Here is an 18,370-nt window from a genome sequence, read left to right as displayed (position 1 = left end):
AATGTTAAAGCTTTGGAGGGTTATGTCCAGCTCCATGTTTTTAGGTACAGAGTGATGACATCACAGGTCATAAAACATGTTTCGAGCAGCAGAGATCTGTTGCTACTAACAATATAGTGGTTGCTTTTGCAAACCAATACAGAAAATAACAGTTCTTATGGAATATTGGTCACCAAACAATGTGAAAATAATTCAGATACAAAATAACAAATCTATATATATTATTATATAATATATATAAAATTTTACAAATATAATCAATCAATGAATACCCAGTAAGGAAAACTGCTCTGCATAAAGACAGTTTTCTCAGAGGATCAAGTGCAAGCATTCTGTAGGTCAGTGGTTCTCAACCTGTGGGGCGGGCCCCCCTAGGGTGGCACGAAGTAACAAAAAGGGGGGCGCGAAGATGTGAAAAAAAGAAAACAAGAATCAAAAATATGAAAAAAACATCTGTTGAAACCAAAACAAATTAACTTAAACTACATTCTGATACTAGAACAATAAATATACAGTTAGATAAATGTCGATAACAGTTATGTAGGAATAATAAAATATGCATCTACATTTCAAAAAAATGTTAGTAGGGGCGTGATTTAAAACTTATGAAAACTCGGGTCGCAAATACTTAAAGGTTGAGAAACGCTGCTCTAGGTTCTTTTCTTTGCAACCACATTCAAGGGATTTTGGTCAAAGACAAATCATTTGCTCATTTTTGTGATTCATTTCAAGATATAGAATGCAAAAGGATACAAAAACCCCAGGTAAAATGTTTAAAGAATGTTCTTTTAAAGAGTTAAAGAGATGCAGCAAAATCTTATGGAGAGCATATCCTTTACTATCATACTCTATGATTTGATCTAGCAGATTTTGTGATTCTTGATATAACAATTGTTAAAAAAACAATATACTGACCAATCCTCATTGAGTTTCACTGGTAATTAGCAAATGTATTTGAAGTAAGAAGTGAATATTCAATTAATTTTGTGCAGAGAAAGTGGGACATTTTCTAATAAAGTTGCAACCTTGACTTCATAACTTCCTGTTTGTATTGCCTGGCGAGTATCTATGATAATATAATAATAGCGTAGTATAATAATCATTTTCAAAAAGTCCAGTAAATTTACATATCCTTTACAGTGATTATCTTTGAAAAAGATAAAGGTAACAAATGTTACTTGTATGCCTATTTCTTTTAATTATTGGTTCCTGCCAGATTTTTTTTTCACATTTTAAATAGCACTCCTAGTAAGCCGGTGGTAACCCTTATCAACAGAGGCTCACAGATTGTCAGCTCATTTAAATATGAAAGCTTTCTTTTTAAAACCTGCCAATACTGGTCTTGTGTTGGAACTTTAATTTAAAGAAATCTTAACCAAATCAGCAGCTTTTCCATTTACTCAAATTACTACAAGTAGGCAACTGCTTCAATAGTTTCTTGGCTTTTATAAACACTAGCTGAAAAAAACAGGACTTCTTTGCTTTCAAAGCTTAGGATATGACACATCCTTAATTAAATATTGAAGAAACAGCAAACCCAACAATGAACGGAACCTTAAAGAAACAGGCTGAAGAGTTCCAAGCACTCGTTGCTTATGAGCTATTTTTTTACATTTTACATTTTGAAAGATATACTGTAGTATGAGAAGCGAGCAGGTCAGAGTCAGCTTTCTTTATACAAGTCAAAGGAATTTAGACTACAGTAAAGATGCCAAAATTATTTATATCAGTGCTTGGCTCTTCTTATATCAGTGAAGAAATCCACACATCTGTTTAGTTAACCCTGAAATCCTCATTAAACATGTCAGACTTTGACTGTATTCATTAGCAACTGTGATATACATGATTAATGCTGAGGGGCAAAATCCAATACACAGTTAAAAAAATATTGTGGTTAAATAAAGAAGGCGCTGTGTAATAAACCTGAAATGTTAATTTGTAATAATGAAGAAACCTAATCATTTCCACTTTCATTTGTTTATTTATTATCCAGGGTACAAAGTGTCAGGACTATGTTTGTAAAGCATTGTTTTTCTTGTGTTTACCTGCCCATTTTCTTTTACTTGTTAATGATTTTCAGTTTAGGTCAGAACCTGTGGGGGCAGGGCCTCTAGGCCAGTCTGGGTCCTCAGGTGCTGCAGGTAGATAGTCACCTGAGAAGGTGATAAAAGACTCTTATTTCCCCCTAACACTTCATTGTGCCATTAGCTACCTTTTTTGTGGTACTTTTGTTCCCTTTTCCAAATGCTCTTCTCTTTTTAATTTCTCATATATGAAGTACAGTATAGGGAAAGCATTTTAATCGTCCAAAAATGTTGGTATTTTTATGAATCTCGATGTTTTAGACCTCCCTGACTTTCTCATATATGAAGTATCGGGAATGTATTGGAATCTTCCAGAATTTCCATTTTCAGATTTTGATGAATCTCGATGTTTTAGACCTCCCTGAGTCTGAAAAAAACATTTTTGGAATTATGTCTACGTGTCTATGTGCGTGTATGTAAACACGATAATTTGAGTACACTTTCACTTAGGTCAACCAAATTTTGCATACAAGTATTAGGTACAAAACATAGATATGTATCAACTTTTGGGCTATTTCCGCTAACCAGAAGTGGTACTTTATCTTTTATTAATGCATCTGCTGATTTATTCAACTTCACTTTTATAGTAATTGTTCAATATATTATTAATTTGATTTATTGTTGATGTTCTTTAATTTGTATAACATAAAAATTTAATCATTGTCTTATGGTTTACTCTTCAAATATCCATCCCCATATCTGAGTGTATGAGAAAGTCTAAGGGAAACCACTTCCAATTTTTAGACTTTGGATTTGTGCCTGTTTCTTTTCATTCATTTTCTAAAGATTACCATGCTCATAACTTTGGAGGCACTCATTATAATCTCCAAAAAGTAATAGTGCTCTTTTGGTTTTAGTTCATTGTGCTAGTTTCTCTTGAGACAGTTTGTATTTGGAATATTTCTGGTTACCCCCCATTTTTAAACTTCTGGTTATTGATTTCTGGATGACCTTCTTTGCTGTTCACTAGTTATTTTTTGTTGTTTCTTTCATACTTGAGTACTTTTGATTCTTTCTTTGTTTCTTACTTTTTGGGGAAGTTCTTTCTCTTAGAATTTCTCAGTTATTTGAAATAATTATTGAAATAATAGAATAATCTGTTTTTTGCACTATCAGTTAATTACAGTATAACACAATTTGCATCTAGCCCTGCAAGCAGGTCCTCCAACTTTCAGGGACAACTTGAGGTGTGGTGGCAGGATTGGCATTCCAGCCACCATAAAAAACCTTGCACTGTTCCAGTGTGGTGCTGAGGTGTCACTCATTGCACAACTGCACTTGGGTCCCAATCTGGGTGGTTCGTCGTGGGTGGCACATGCTCCCAATCTCGCTCTCTCGGGGAGCTGGTCCATTACAGGGCACTCTCATGCAAACAGCACTAAATGGAAGTTTCCAATCAACCTAAGAAACATGTTTTCAGGATGCAGAATAAAAGATCATACAGACATAGGAAGAGCAAATGTTGACTAGATAAGGATTTGGGCCTCTTGTGCCACAATGAAGTTCCAGCATTAAACATAAAGTACAAACTTGTTTTTCTGGTTTAATATTTAATTCCTTGGTAAACGTAAATATTTTGAACATTTTTTTAATGTATTTTTACACATAAATTGCATTTTGAATGCATAAATTATTTATGTTTCCTGAAGCTGTTCAGGTCATCATTCCTTGCAGTTAAGGTATCTTGCAGGCTGTAGCTTTCTAAAATTAGTAAAATGTACAGGTTTATTTTCATGTCATTAGAAAATTCTGTACTTTCTCACTAACTAGCATAGCTGCTGCAAAACTCTGGAGAGCTGGTTTCATATTTCAGTATGATCTCTGCTTTGTATAGCGCTGCCAACCGTCCTCATTTTCCCGGACGTGTCCTCATTTTTAACACACCATGGACTGTCCGGGAGGAATTCAGATTTTGAAAATCTCCATATCCTTATCATTGGTAAAAATTGAAAGCTGTACTCCAATCGGCATTTGTAGGAGTAATGCACACACTTTTTTCCCAGAATCATGCAGATATTGTTGAGAATAGTCAATAGCTGTCCAACTTGGATTCTTCACTTCCTTTTGAATTCAGCTTTATCTTCTTGGCAAGTAGACAGTTTATTATAAATTTTTTTCCTTAATTATTTGAAATTCTAACTCACCATAACTAAGTGCATTTTTTCAAAATTGAAATTACAATTTCATGTTTTCTATGTGAGATGTTATTTTGATTCTTCTATCAGCAGCTTAGTTAAACAAGAAATTTCATACATCCAGGTACAGTCCATTGTATTTAAGTGTGAGTAAGTACTGCTTTGTAATATTTTAATGGAAAATATTGTTATTATCACCCGTTATTCCAAAATGGATTTATAATTGTAAATGAATGAGTCAACTATTAAAGTTTCAGTTAATTTAAAAAAAAAATCACATTTATTCTGTCATATAAATGCAATATCTTTTTAGCTATCAGATTTAAATAAGGAGCTAATGCTCACAAGATTCAAGTTCAGTGGCTTGTTATGTAAAGATTTCTATTTGTATTTTTCCAATAACCCAAATTTACTGAGAAAAATAGATTCAGTGGAAAAATATAAAAGAATGTAGTTAAATGCAAATGAACTAAATTGAAAAGAGTAAAATTATTTTTATTTTACTAGAAGTAAATTTACCATGTGTATCATTTTTTAATGGTTTATGACAGTTAACCTATCCAGATAAGAATGGAAGGAATGAAGTCTGTTAATTTAAGATGCTTGACATATTCAAAATATTTAATGGGTTATTAGTTTGCCAGTGACTGTGATTGTGCCCATCATATCATAAGTATAGTGATAAACTGCTACTAAAGTTTTATATCAGTTTAAAAAACCATAAGTATTATGGGATCATAAGGAAAGACGTCCTCAAAAGTCCTCATATTTTGACCCAATTGCCCTCATTTCCAAAGAACGAGAGTTGGCAGCCCTATGCTTGTATGAAATTTGTTTGTTATCACAGTGGGTTTTCTTAAAATACTCTGATGTCCTACTATGTCCCACAGATACCTGTATATGTTTTAGGTTAACTGGCAACAGTAAGTTTGCTCAGAATGAATGAATCTAAGCATGTCCCATCCAGGCTTGTTTCCTGCTGTTGTGCTATGAGTGAGGGCACAGAACATTTGAGAGGCAAATTGGGCGATAAATGTAGTCAAAACAGACAAAAGGTCAAAACCAGGGGACAAATGGAAACTTGAGTGAGGGTACCATAATGTGAAGTGAAAATCAGGGCCTAAATTTGTAGCAGAAGGTCACACTAAGAAATACCAGAAATATGGTTTAAGAAAAATCAAAATCTGACACAAATTGAAGCATTTCTCTGCGTAAACTTAGATGAGGAAGTGATCTGTTTGATGAGCATTTTAACCCATTCCAAGAAGTTGAGAACTCTGAAGACCCGCCTCAACAACCTCTGTAGTACCTAGCAATGGAAAGAAAAAATGGTGACTTTCATAACAAAATGGTCTCTGACCAATTTTAAAATAAAAATTAGAAATTGAAATTAAACTCGGGTGGCACAGTGATGCAGTGGGTAGCGCTGCTGCCTTGCAGCTAGGAGACCTGTGTTCACTTCCCGGGTCTCCCCTGCGTAGAGTTTAATTGTTCTCCCCGTGTCTGCGTGTGTCTCCTCCTGGTACTCCAGTTTCCTCCCACAGTCCAAAGACAAGCAGGTTAGGTGCATTGGTGATTCTAAATTATCCCTAGTGTGTGCTTGGTGTGTGTGTGTGTGTGTGTGTGTGTGTGTGTGTGCCCGCCCTGCAGTGGGCTGGTGCCCTGCCCGTGGTTTGTTTCCTGCCTTGCGCATTGTGTTAGCTGGGATTGGCTCCAGCAGACCCCTGTGACCCTGTGTTAGGATATAGTGGGTTGGATAATGGATGGAAATGAAACTCTAAATCGAAATTCTGAAGATGAAAATAGATTTCTTGATATTTAAAACCCCAAAATGGAGTTTTTAAACAATTAAAAAAAACAAAATAGACATAAATACTGTTTAAATAATAACCTCATGATCCCTGTCTTGTTTCAAATGCTGTGACTTTTTGGTAAAAAAAAAAGTCATTTGAGAATATGGCTGGATAGATTGATGAAAAGTATTTCCATTGTATGACTAAATCAGGGGTGAAGAAAACAAGTGTGCTTCTCATACTGATATTTTCTGAGCAAACCTATAGGATATATTTAGGCAATTGTTAATGGCAGAGTTCGATCATTAGAAGACAGAGTTGTTTGTAAGTACATCATTATTTTTCAGACTTGGTTATGAACACCTAAAGAGCAGCTCCACTCTGCACATACAGATTATACTAAATACTCTGTACATGGGGCTAGTTTTAAGTTTTTATGTTGTAATAGTAGAGTCACACCTAGATTTTAAAAAAGCATATTGTGAATTGTGAAGATGCATTGTAATGTGTACTGTGACATACGATATGATATAGACATACCCTTTTGATTCATAATATATTTTAAATGCACAGTATAATGTTCGTTTGTTCAATGGAAATAATGCAAGTTGTAGAAAACTGATTGATTATTCAGATTAGGCATTGATGATTCTAGACAAATCGCTATAGATATTTGTCTCATAAGTTCATCAGTTTGAAAGGAAATGCATATTGCAAGTTGATTTGTACACATTTGCAAATCAACTTTTAAATCAATTTTCACACAGTATGGCATTGCTGTCTTGCTTACAATGCTGCTGGGACTAATATTGTGAGTGCAATAATGAAATGTGAACCAATAAAAAAGGCCGAAATCCTCCATAGCTTGTCCAAAAAGCCCTTAACCTAGGCAGCCTGACCCCAAACTCAGTTGGCCAGCTTTAACCTACATGGACCTAAAAAAATGAGCTTTCAAAAGGTAAAAATATACTTTAATGTTTAAAAATACAGTGGTACCTCGGTATACGTCTGCTTTGGAATAAGTCCAACTTGGTATACGTCCTGTTTGGACACAAAAAATTTTGCTTGGTATACGACCTTTGTTTGGAATACGACTCGCGTGCTAACCTTGTTTACCTCTCTCAAGACAAAGCCACGACTGCCCACGAGCGTTAGTGCGCCAGTTGCTAGCATTCAGTGAACAACCAGCGCTATAACTCTCTGTGAACTTTCACTTATGTGATAAAGCGGGTCCACAGCTCCTATCAAAGTCCAGCTTTAAAATAAATATGTGGCTGAAGGATGTCAGGGAGATTAGCGATGTGGGCGTTTTTTACCAAAGTGCACTTGTGAGGGACCGTCCGCATTCATGATTGTTCCTGGGGCTGCTTATCTTGATAAACAGAAGCACAAGTCAGCTAGAAGGGGAGTAAAAAGAAAAAAAGACGGAGGTTGAGTGAGTGAGAGAGAGAGGGCTGCTTATCTTGATAAACAGAAGCGCGAGTTGGCTGGAAGGGGAGTAAAAAGAAAGAACGGACGCGAGAGAGAGAGCGAGAGAGAGAGAGAGAGAGAGAGCGAGCGAGAGCGCGCATGGATAAAGTGGCTGAAGCAGACAGAGCGAAGGTCAGCTGCAAGTAGGGCGACTCCCCAGTTGGGAAGCAGGCACCAGGCTTCTACTTTTTTTTTTTTTAAAGAATGCTTCCTGCTTTTAACTTCGTTGTTTTTAAGAAGACTTTTTTCTATTGTTTTTAACCTCCATGTTTCACTTCTGATTTTATGGATTATTTATTGGAACTTTGGAGACTGCACTTTAATTTGAACACCTTGTTTTGTTAATTGTTTTAATAAAAGCACTTTGCACTTTTTCACCATCCCCTTGCTTTACCGATGAGGTTAGCAGTGAGGCACATTACCGACGGTGTAGGGTTCAAGGTCTCCCCGGCAGCAGATGGGAGCATACAGCAAACCTGCATCGTCACAACGTGATTTTGTGTTTTTTTCATGTAAATTTGAATTGATTGTTGAAAAGTATGAAGGTGGCATGCGTATCTGGGACATGGCTGTTGCATACCGTTTGCTGAGAACGACTGTATCTACGATTGTGAAAAACAAAGATGTTATTAAAAAGTAAAGTGAGGTAAAATTTTCATTTATTTCATCTAATTGCTTTTGTATTTATGTACAGTATTTTAGTATTAAGCAGTGTTTAAATTATTTTATATAACCCCATCATTGTATAATATGCCAATAGCAATAGGATTTTTTTTTTCATGGGAACGGATTAATCATTTTCCCATTATTTCTTATGGGAAAAATTTGTTTGGTATACGTCCTGTTTGGTATAAGTCAAAGGGTCTGGAACGGATTAAGTACGTATACCGAGGTTCCACTGTATATCAAAAATGCCTCTCTAGGGAACAAAATCATAAACTTCTGGCTAGAGAGATCAATCCAACTAGCAATCTTTATAAATGAAGAAGATATCTTGTATAAAAAAGAAGAATGAAAAACTGTAAAATGGCTTGCCTAAAAAGGTAATCCAAGGAAAATAAATCCAAATTCACAAAACAAAAGCAAAATCAAAGAGCAGAGGCAATCATTAAAGAAGCCATACAAACCAATACTCACAAGAAAAAAGCACATTGCAAATGTCATTGAATCACTGAAGGATTAGCTCCCAACTTCAGAATATGAAGGTTGATGCCGGTCCTTCAATAGTGAGATCATAGTGGTTCCACCCACAAAGCACAAGAAACATAAGAGAACATAGATAACACATTAAATAGAAGCTAAATAATAAATAAACAGAGCAAAAGCACATAATTATAATAAGACACATGAAAATTTTTTAAAATTTAACAAAGAAAGCACAAAAAGGGAAGTAAACATAAGCCATGGAGCAAACACTGCCTGTAACATAACAAACTGAAGAAAATTTATCCCAGACCCAAAACCCTTTATACCAAACAACTGAGTAGGTAACAAAAATCTAAATAATTGGTTAATGCTGAAAGGACAAATACAGACTTGATAATCCTAATACCACAAAATATCAAAACCAGGTGAACCCAGAAAAGAACAATAGAATTTAGGCTAGACCTAAACAAAAGAGCTGCATACAAAGTGAATCTTAGAATTCCACACACAAACAACCCCACAGAGAAGATCTGAGACAAAGATCAGGCTGTTCAGAGTTGTTTCATATGGCAGCCATACTGAGCAGCACATCTGATCAATTACTCTTGATTGGTTGCTTCACCCTTTGGCTGTTTTGCTAAGGAGAAAATGTGAGAACAATTAACAAAAAAAATGAGTTCAAGAGTAAAGAAGAAGAAAATGTACAGTAGAGCTAGGAGAAACCCCAGTAAGAACATGACAGATGTCAAATAGGAACTCAAGGTTACATTTTTGCCCCAATCTTTTTCAAGTCTTAATCACACCTGCCTAGGTATATTGCCAAACAATACTAATCATGTTATAAACACCGGGTAGGAGCTGCAGAGGAAATAAAAGTAAAAAAGGAGCACTGAAAGAACGTAGAACTCTAGCATCATGCTTTATACGACTTCTGTTTAGTGCTGTTTCAATTATCGAATGTCTTTTTGATTTTACATATGAATGGATCTTTTTGATGTGCTCTTCCAGGTGGTAATTTTGATCTTCTGTTTTAAGGCCCTGTCTTGATTTATGTTAGGATGTTCAGCTTCAAAGGGCAATGATGCAAAAATATGCATTGAACAAACTCTGGACTATTTTTCCAAAACATACTGACAAAAGAACTTACTTAACATTGCAAAGACAGTATTCAGGAATGGCACAGGCTAAGTTCACAGTTCATATCCAAATAGGAACATATGTCAGAAAATCAGCATTGTTCATCAAAAGTTTGCAGTTAACCTGAAGAAGCCTGAGTAAATGTGCAAGGGAGAACAAACAAAATACAGCAGAAAGATGGTAGAAGTGCATCCTAAAAGTCTGCACAATGTTGACTCAGGGTGGGTAAATACACACAGTGCAGTGGTTAGTGTTGCTGCTTCACAGATTCAGGTTTCACAACACAAACCTAGCTGCCATCGTCTTTAAGTTTGCACATTCTACCCATGTCAATGAGAAGCTTTTGTTTGGGTGTTTTATTTTTCTTTCCAATTTTTCTCTGGGTGCTGTACTTTTCTTTCTATATCCCAAAGGCACAAATGTTAAATTGACTACTGATCCCAAACTGGCCCTGTGTGGGTTTGAGTGAGTGCATGAATGGATCCAGTTAGGAACTAGAACCCCTGTCCGGAGGTGGATCCTGCCAGGTTAAGCTTTGGCTTCCCATGACCCTGATTTGGATCAGGTGGGTTTGAGACTTTTTTTGGAGATTTTGTACCCATGTGACTTTCTAGAAGTTTTGGGTTGAGAAAGCCAAAAAAAAAACAAAATCCCAGTGAAACATAATGAAATTTAAACTTGTAAAACATGGGAAAGTCTAAGGAAGATTAGTCACTTTTTATATCCACAGCAAAATGGTTTGGTTAATGCTCACTAAAACTAAATCATTTACTGATTTCTCACCCATCATTCAGTACCAGCCAGTACTTACTTACCTTTGTTCACTGAATTTTCTTTCCTGAAACTCATTACTTGAATCAATAATTATTATTGTGTTAAAAACAAGCAGATGAAACTGTATTAATCATGTAATGCTGTAAACCAGGACAAACCTCACATTACCAAGTGAAATTGTAAGTTTATTTATATTGGCTTCATCTGTAAAACAGAAAAGAGTTGCAAAATCTACAGAGCAGTAAATTGCTCTTTGCTTCACCAACCTAAATCCTGTAATGAGTCCCAAATTTAAATTTACTCTAAAGGGAAAAAACATGATCATTTTATATCTCCATACTCTAATATATTTGTGGGGCTGCATTAACGTCAGTCTTTATTATAGCAGATGTTCAAATAATGAGTGCAGTGAAGTGGTGGAAGTCTGGTGGGGAGAAATAAGCCTAAGATCACTTCTGCGCACTTGTTATTTGAACATCTGCAATAATGAAGGCAGCAAGTAGCAAAGCACCCCATGTGGAATAGCGTATTGTGTGATCTCTTGCCGCAAACCCTACACACCTGTTATAATGTCAAGGAGGCAAAACTGAAAAAAATAATGTGTTTATTATAAAATAACACTCAAGGGGGGTAAAATACAAGGAAGTATGGTACAGTCGCTAAACATTGGCCCATTGGTCAGTTCAGTCCTCATCTCCAGCTCAGTGTGTGATCCTGAGGAACTCCTAAATTGCCAATACGTTTGGTGTTTAAAAAATTAATAATTGTACTGTTTCCTTAGTGTTAACATCACCTTGGATAAGGGCACCAGCCAATTATATACTAATAGCAAAAATAAATATTGCAATACATGTACATATTTCTATGACTAAAGCTACCAATTAAGCTAGTGCAGTGAGTTATTAGACATTGTGTGTTTTACGGAAATTTTAAAGAAAAGCTGCTTACTGATGCACTCTGCTCACTGTATATACTCAAAGCGAGTACCGCAATCTGCCCCACATTATTACTTTCCATTTAAATGTCACTGCTGAGTTAAGCTGTTGAAATCTGCAACTTATGTAATTCTGCAGGCTTGTTATGAAAATGATGTATAAAAAAATCCACCCAATGCAGAATGCTGCCATTATGTGTGTTGCTTAATACAGAAACAGCACTCAACTCAGTGTGTTAAGTCTGCTTTACTGGCAACAGTTAACTGGCTTTTTTGCATTACTAAAACTACTGAAGCATCCCTCCATTTTCAGTATGCCAAGATGTAGGTCTGCACACCTAAATTAGGTCATTTTTGCTGTCTATTTACTCTGTATGGTAGACACTCAATCTTCTTCTTCTTCTTTCAGCTGCTCCCGTTAGGGGTTGACACAGCGGATCATCTTCTTCCATACTTTTCTGTCCTCTGCATCTTGTTCTTTTACAAACATCACCTGCATGTCCTCTCTGACCACATCCATAAACCTTCTTTTAGGCCTTCTTCTTTTTCTCTTGCCTGGCAGCTCTATCCTTGGCATCCTTATTCCAATATACTCCGCTTCTCTCCTCTGCACATGTCCAAACCAATGCAATCTCGCCTCTCTGACTTTGTCTCCAAACCGTCCAACTTGAGCTGACCCTCTAATGTACTCATTTCTAATCCTATCCATCCTCTTCAGTGCAAATCTTAGCATCTTTAACTCTGCTTCCTCCAGCTCTGTCTCCGGCTTTCTGGTGAGTGCCACCATCTCCAACCCATATAACATAGCTGGTCTCACTACCATCCTATAGACCTTTCCTTTCACTCTTGCTGATACCTGTCTTTCACAAATCACTCCTGACACTCTTCTCCACCCATTCCACCCTGCCTACACTCTCTTTTTTACCTCTTCCACAATCCCCATTACTCTGTACTGTTGATCCCAAGTATTTAAACTCATCCACCTTCGCCAACTCTACTTCCTGCATCCTCACCTTTCCATTGACCTCCCTCTCATTTACACACATGTATTCTGTCTTGTTCCTACTGACCTTCATTCCTCTCCTGTCTAGAGAATATCTCCACCTCTCCAAGGTCTTCTTAACCTGCTTCCTACTATCGCTACAGATCACAATGTCATCAACAAACATCATAGTCCACGGGGACTCTGGTCAAATCTTGCCTGTCAACCTGTCGGTACAGAGCCGATCCCTGATGTAATCCCACCTCCACCTTGAATGCATCCATCACGCCTACTGCAGACCTCATCACTATCACACTTCCCTCGTACATATCCTGTACAAGTCTTACATACTTCTCTGCCACTCCCGACTTCATCATACAATACCAACAGAGTGTGTCAGGAGTGGGATTCGAACCCACGCCTCCAGTGGAGACTGCGACCTGAATGCAGCACCTTAGACTGCTTGGCCATCCTGACTCTTTGGTAGACACTCCATAACTTGTATATTTGATTCTAGGAAAACTTTTGGGTGTTCACAGCATTTACTTATTCTGTATAATCCATTTTTTTACCTTTTACAGTATATTACTGTATGCTTTGTCTTTCTTGTTTTCATTCTGCTCTTTTCATTACAGGGCTGTAGTTAAGCAAAACATTTTTCTGCCACATGAGAAACAAAAAGAATGTGTGAATGAGATGTCAATCCATCAGAGAGCACACTTAGTCACATCAGGCTGAATTAGAGGAGACAGTGAACATTGCATTTTTATTTTTGGAAATTGACCTGAAGTAGTCACTTCGAAACTGGGGACAACATACACATTTTACACAGAGAAATGTGCTGAACTTTGTCTCTAAATATGTGAGATGGTGTCACCAACTTTTTATCATGAATACAAAAAAAGTTATTAAGTGATGAAGGCAGCATTCAGCAAATTTGGAATGGCAAATAGTAAAATGTTGGTGGTGTTCACACACTGGATATAAATGATTCACTGGTGATGTTAATTGAGATAAGTGTTATAACATGCGTACCTAGCTGTCTACACAGTGTTTTTTCTACATATGTACATTTTATACACACACACATACACATACACACAGTTTAGAACATACAGTGTATAAAATATCACATTTAAATTATAAGAGGAATGAGAAATTTTGTGGCAAACTTCTTGACTCAGAATGAACCCAAAAAAGTTAAAATGTACGAAAATAGATGCTTTTATGAAGAACATAAGACCATAAGAAATTTGACAAATGAGTGGAGCTCAATCAGTCAATCAGGCTCATTTGTGTAGCAGAAACCTTAACGATATTTGAGTTTAGCTCTAAGCAGTCCCAGTATCACATCCGGTTACTTTTGAATGGTTATCAAGGTTTCTGCTTCAAATTCATGTCTCAGTAGTTTGTTCCAGATTTCTCACAACACTGTGTGTGCTTCCTGGCTTTGGTCCTAAATGCCTTCCCCCTTAATTAGCACTTGTGTCCTTGAGTACATGATCCCACACTTTAAATTGAAAAAAATCTACTTTACCAATTCCTTTAGGAGTTTGGATGACTTGAATTAGATCCCCACATATTTTCCTCTGCTCAGAACTAGACAGGTTTAACTTCCAGAGCCTGTTGGAGTAGGACATCTCTTTAAGTCCTGATATGCATTTGCTTGCTCTCCTTTGCGCAGCTTCAAGTGCTCCTATATCTTTTTTTATAGAGTGGTGACCGGAAATGCACATAGTACTCCAGATGCAGTCTCACTAGTGCATTATGTATGTCTTATTTAAGGGTCACAATACAAGAAAGAGCTAACTAAAGAAGAAAAAACGAAAGTACAAGCAAAATATGAGCACTACTGTCACCCATTTGAATTGTCTACCAGGTGAGGTGGCACGCCCAGTTTCTGACCTCTTCTGCCTTTCAGCCAGGTAACACAGCTAGTTGGTTAATAATGGTGAAAGTGTCTGTAATGAAAACCTGCAGCTACTGGAGCCTTCCAGGAACTGATTTCCTTCTGCTAAGGTCTGTGACCCCAGACTAATTATTTACAGAATGTATAGTTTCAACAGATGTGTTATGCCAACCCTGGCAGTTTCCTTACTGCATCGGCATAACCGCTAACTTAAATGTCCACAACCAAATTCCTTAAGGCCTGGCCGAGTGTTGTCCCTGTCCAAACTTGAGCTTTCTTTTGTCATCACACCACCCACTACTGCATGTAATATAGGTTAATCACCCATAATAAACCTTTTATCATTCCCAAGTTGCATGGCTCAGCCGTGTTGTGTTTTAAAGCTTTTATTTCTGTCCTCCATTGTCTTTTGTTTCAAACTATTCATGACAACACAGTATGTGAATCCATGTGCTGGTTGTGCCGTTTGGCTTTAAGGTGTGTTTGTGTAGTTAAAGTACAAAATTTGCATTGCAAAGATCAAGTGCATTTCATTATCCCAGTGGGTTAGTTCCATATTTAAATTTGATAGTTTACACTTATTTAAGAATGTAAATTTGAAGTCATCTGTCATCTTGGTATAATGTATGCCCTGATTTATGCTGATATTCACAGATGCTTTAATAAATAAGGGCCTGTGATTATTGTGATGTTAGGTTTAGCCTTTTATAAGGTGTTTAAAAGCAAGCTTGTGTGTCTGGCTACAGTGCGTGTTTGAAGCCACAAGGTAACAGGCTGAGATTTACTGGCTAGGTGGTCTGCATCATGCTGAGCAAGTCACATTAACTCCCAAATATAAGAATACACAATATCTTACAGTATACTGTACGTGTTAAGTGCTTTGGGGTGACACAGTCCCAAATGAATAAAAACAACTTTTAGTTTCCTTGGTGTTTTAGCTTCCCTGGTTTAATAAATATAGAGCTGACTTTAAAAGCCTACCCTGCAGGAAACCATTTTTCCCAAAGGAACCGGCTGCCATCCTTAATCTATTTTCATCTATAGTTCTCTGAAGTGGTAATAAATTTTTAAAGAAGATTTTTTTTTGCAAAACATGCTTTTTGAATATTTCTGTAGGTTGTTTATTTTAGAATAGTTGTTTAAAACTGCTTTATTGTAATGAAAGGTGTCACACACATCATTTAAAGTGTGTTTATTGTTGTATATGGTAACCCAATTCCATGTTATTCACTGGCACCTCATTTGAATGACTAAATTCACTCTTTCCTGTTACACTGCAAAGGTATCATGAAGTTGACACATTCTGGCAGCCAGTCAACATGGACCACCATTTTTCATTCTGTCATAGTACAACAAAGATGATATATCTAATAAATATTTATGACGGCTCCAAAGTTCCATGAGCCTCTGCTTTCCTCCAGAACATCCACTTTTCCTTCCTTGTGGCTGCCTTTGCATTTCTTGGTTCTTCGTTTTTCCTTCGATTTGCTTGTGTTCACTAAATGCATTGTACTTCCATCTGAGACCTCATCACCAGTTCATACACACAAAGGGATATGTTTGATTTTTTGTTGCTAGCTGTACAGAGCTGTGAGTTACTGAGAGTTTTGCACTACAAAACTGGTATTCCTGGGCGTACACCACAACTGTCCCGTGGCTTGCTAAATTCTGCACATAATAGAATTTTACTTGAAAAGTCACATACAGTGATTAACATTTTAGTGAATTCTTGGCCATTTATTAGGTCAATTAGGAACAGTTCTTTAAATACTTCAGTTAAGCATTAGGTCTGATTTAGTGTGGTCCACTAATTTAAGTTTAACTAGCTTTGACTCTAAGCATCAGAGTGAAGATGTAACTGCATAGATTTTAGAGACCTATCATGTCACAATTAAAATAAATTACTAGAAATCCATGCAAATAAGCTGTCAATTTATTTTAGTCTAGAAAGAGTCACAAAGCTGAATCACATTCATAGCCATATTGACCAAATGAAGCAGGTTTGATACAGAATTCACTCAAAATATCTACATGAACATGGAAAAAATTTTGAATATTATTGTAGAGTTTCCTGCAGCATTTAGACATTATTTAACATTTGTGTTCCCTATACATAAAATTGTAGGAGGGGGCAGTATGGCCAAAAATCTATTACCAATAGAACATTAGAACAATTGTGACACAGCCAATCCATTCCTCCTAACAAACTCGTCCATCCAATTCATCTCGATTAACCAAAATATCATCAAGAAGTTCTGAAAGTCCTTAATTTCCTACTCTCCACTACACTACTTGGTAATTTATTCCGCATGTCTGTGGTTTTAAACTGAGTAAAAGACGTTCTAGCATTTGCGCATTTGTGCAAAATCTTCCCTTAACAACTCTCTAACCATGCCTCAGTATTCTGATTGCAAAATTTGTTTTATAGTAACGCCTTTCACAGTTTTAAATACTTCTGTCATCTCACAGCTTAATCTCCAATCTGTTTAAACTGAAAAGTTTCAATCCCTTCAGCCGCTTCTCATATCTCATACTTTTCAGTTTCTGCTTCTCTAGCACTGCTTCCTAGGTATAATACCTTATGTACTTACACTAAATTTCATCTGCCACAAATCTGCTTGAGCCTGCCTGCTGTTCGGGTCCCTGATTCTACATTACAGGTGCCGGTCATAAAATTAGAATATCATGACAAAGTTGATTTATTTCAGTAATTCCTTTCAAAAAGTGAAACTTGTATATTAGATTCATTCATTACACACAGATGATGTATTTCAAATGTTTATTTCTTTTAATTTTGATGATTATAACTGACAACTAATGAAAGTCCCAAATTCAGTATCTCGGAAAATTAGAATATCAATTAAGACCAATGCAAAAAAAGGATTTTTAGAAATGTTGGCCAACTGAAAAGTATGAGCATGAAAAGTATGAGCATGTACAGCACTCAATATGTAGTTGGGGCTCCTTTGGCCTGGATTACTGCAGCAATGCAGCGTGTCATGGAGTCGATCAGTCTGTAGTCAAGTAAAGTGTCAAGTAAAACTAGAGAAACAAAACTGAAAAGATATTTTTTATCTTTTTGTAAAAACTGTGCCTAGAAAAATGTTTCACTGTCTATTTTCAACCATGTGATTTATATCAATTTAAACAAAGCTCTTAGACCAACCTAGACAATCACAGTTGTTCTTTGACACATTGTATAATGGCAGGTTGCTTATTATTATTATTACCGGTATTATTATTATTATTGACATCAGCATTATTGACATCAGCATCCTGGCCATTGAACCTTACTATTATTCGATGTTAATTAATGTTGATTTATTTTGTTTTATAATTGTGTCTTTCATTTTTCTATTCTTTAATATGTAAAGCACTTTGAGCTACTGTTTGTATGAAAATGTGCTATATAAATAAATGTTGTTGTTGTTGTTGTTGTAGCACTGCTCAGGTGTTATGAGAGTTCATGTTGTTCATTCAGCTCTTCTGAATTGTTGGGTCTGGTGTATTGCATCTTCCTCTTCACAATACCCCATAGATTTTCTATGGGGTTAAGGTCAGGCGAGTTTGCTGGCCAATCAAGAACAGGGATACGATGGTCCTTAAACCAGGTACTGGTAGTTTTGGCACTTTGTGCAGGTGCCTGGTCCTGTTGGAAAATGAAATCTGCATCTCCATAAAGTTCGTCAGCAGCAGGAAGCATGAAGTGCTCTAAAACTTCCTGGTAGACGGCTGCGTTGACCTTGGACCTCAGAAAACACAATGGACCAACACCAGCAGATGACATGGCACCCCAAACCATCACTGACTGTGGAAACTTTACACTGGACCTCAGGCAACGTGGATTCTGTGCCTCTCCTCTCTTCCTCCAGACTCTGGGACCTTGATTTCCAAATGAAATGCAAAATTTACTTTCATCAGAGAACATAACTTTGGACCACTCAGCAGCAGTCCAGTCTTTTTTGTCTTTAGCCCAGGCGAGACGCTTCTGACGCTATCTCTTGTT

At 36.7% G+C, this 18,370-nt stretch overlaps 1 protein-coding gene and 1 non-coding gene across 2 annotated transcripts in view; one reads left to right on the top strand and one right to left on the bottom strand.

The window, feature by feature from the left end:
- Positions 1 to 18,370, top strand: part of pgbd5 (piggyBac transposable element derived 5) — a 210,023-nt gene that overhangs the window by 60,606 nt on the left and 131,047 nt on the right. The gene's annotated exons all lie outside the window — the stretch shown is intronic.
- On the bottom strand, positions 12,850 to 12,932 carry trnal-cag. Its single transcript has one exon. It is a non-coding gene; the product is annotated as a tRNA-Leu (tRNA).

The sequence above is a fragment of the Polypterus senegalus genome, chromosome 3 (assembly GCF_016835505.1).
Source record: "Polypterus senegalus isolate Bchr_013 chromosome 3, ASM1683550v1, whole genome shotgun sequence".
Classification (NCBI taxonomy): Eukaryota; Metazoa; Chordata; class Cladistia; order Polypteriformes; family Polypteridae; genus Polypterus; species Polypterus senegalus.
Note: the sequence above shows the minus strand (reverse complement) of the source record. Positions and strands in the feature narration are given on the sequence as shown.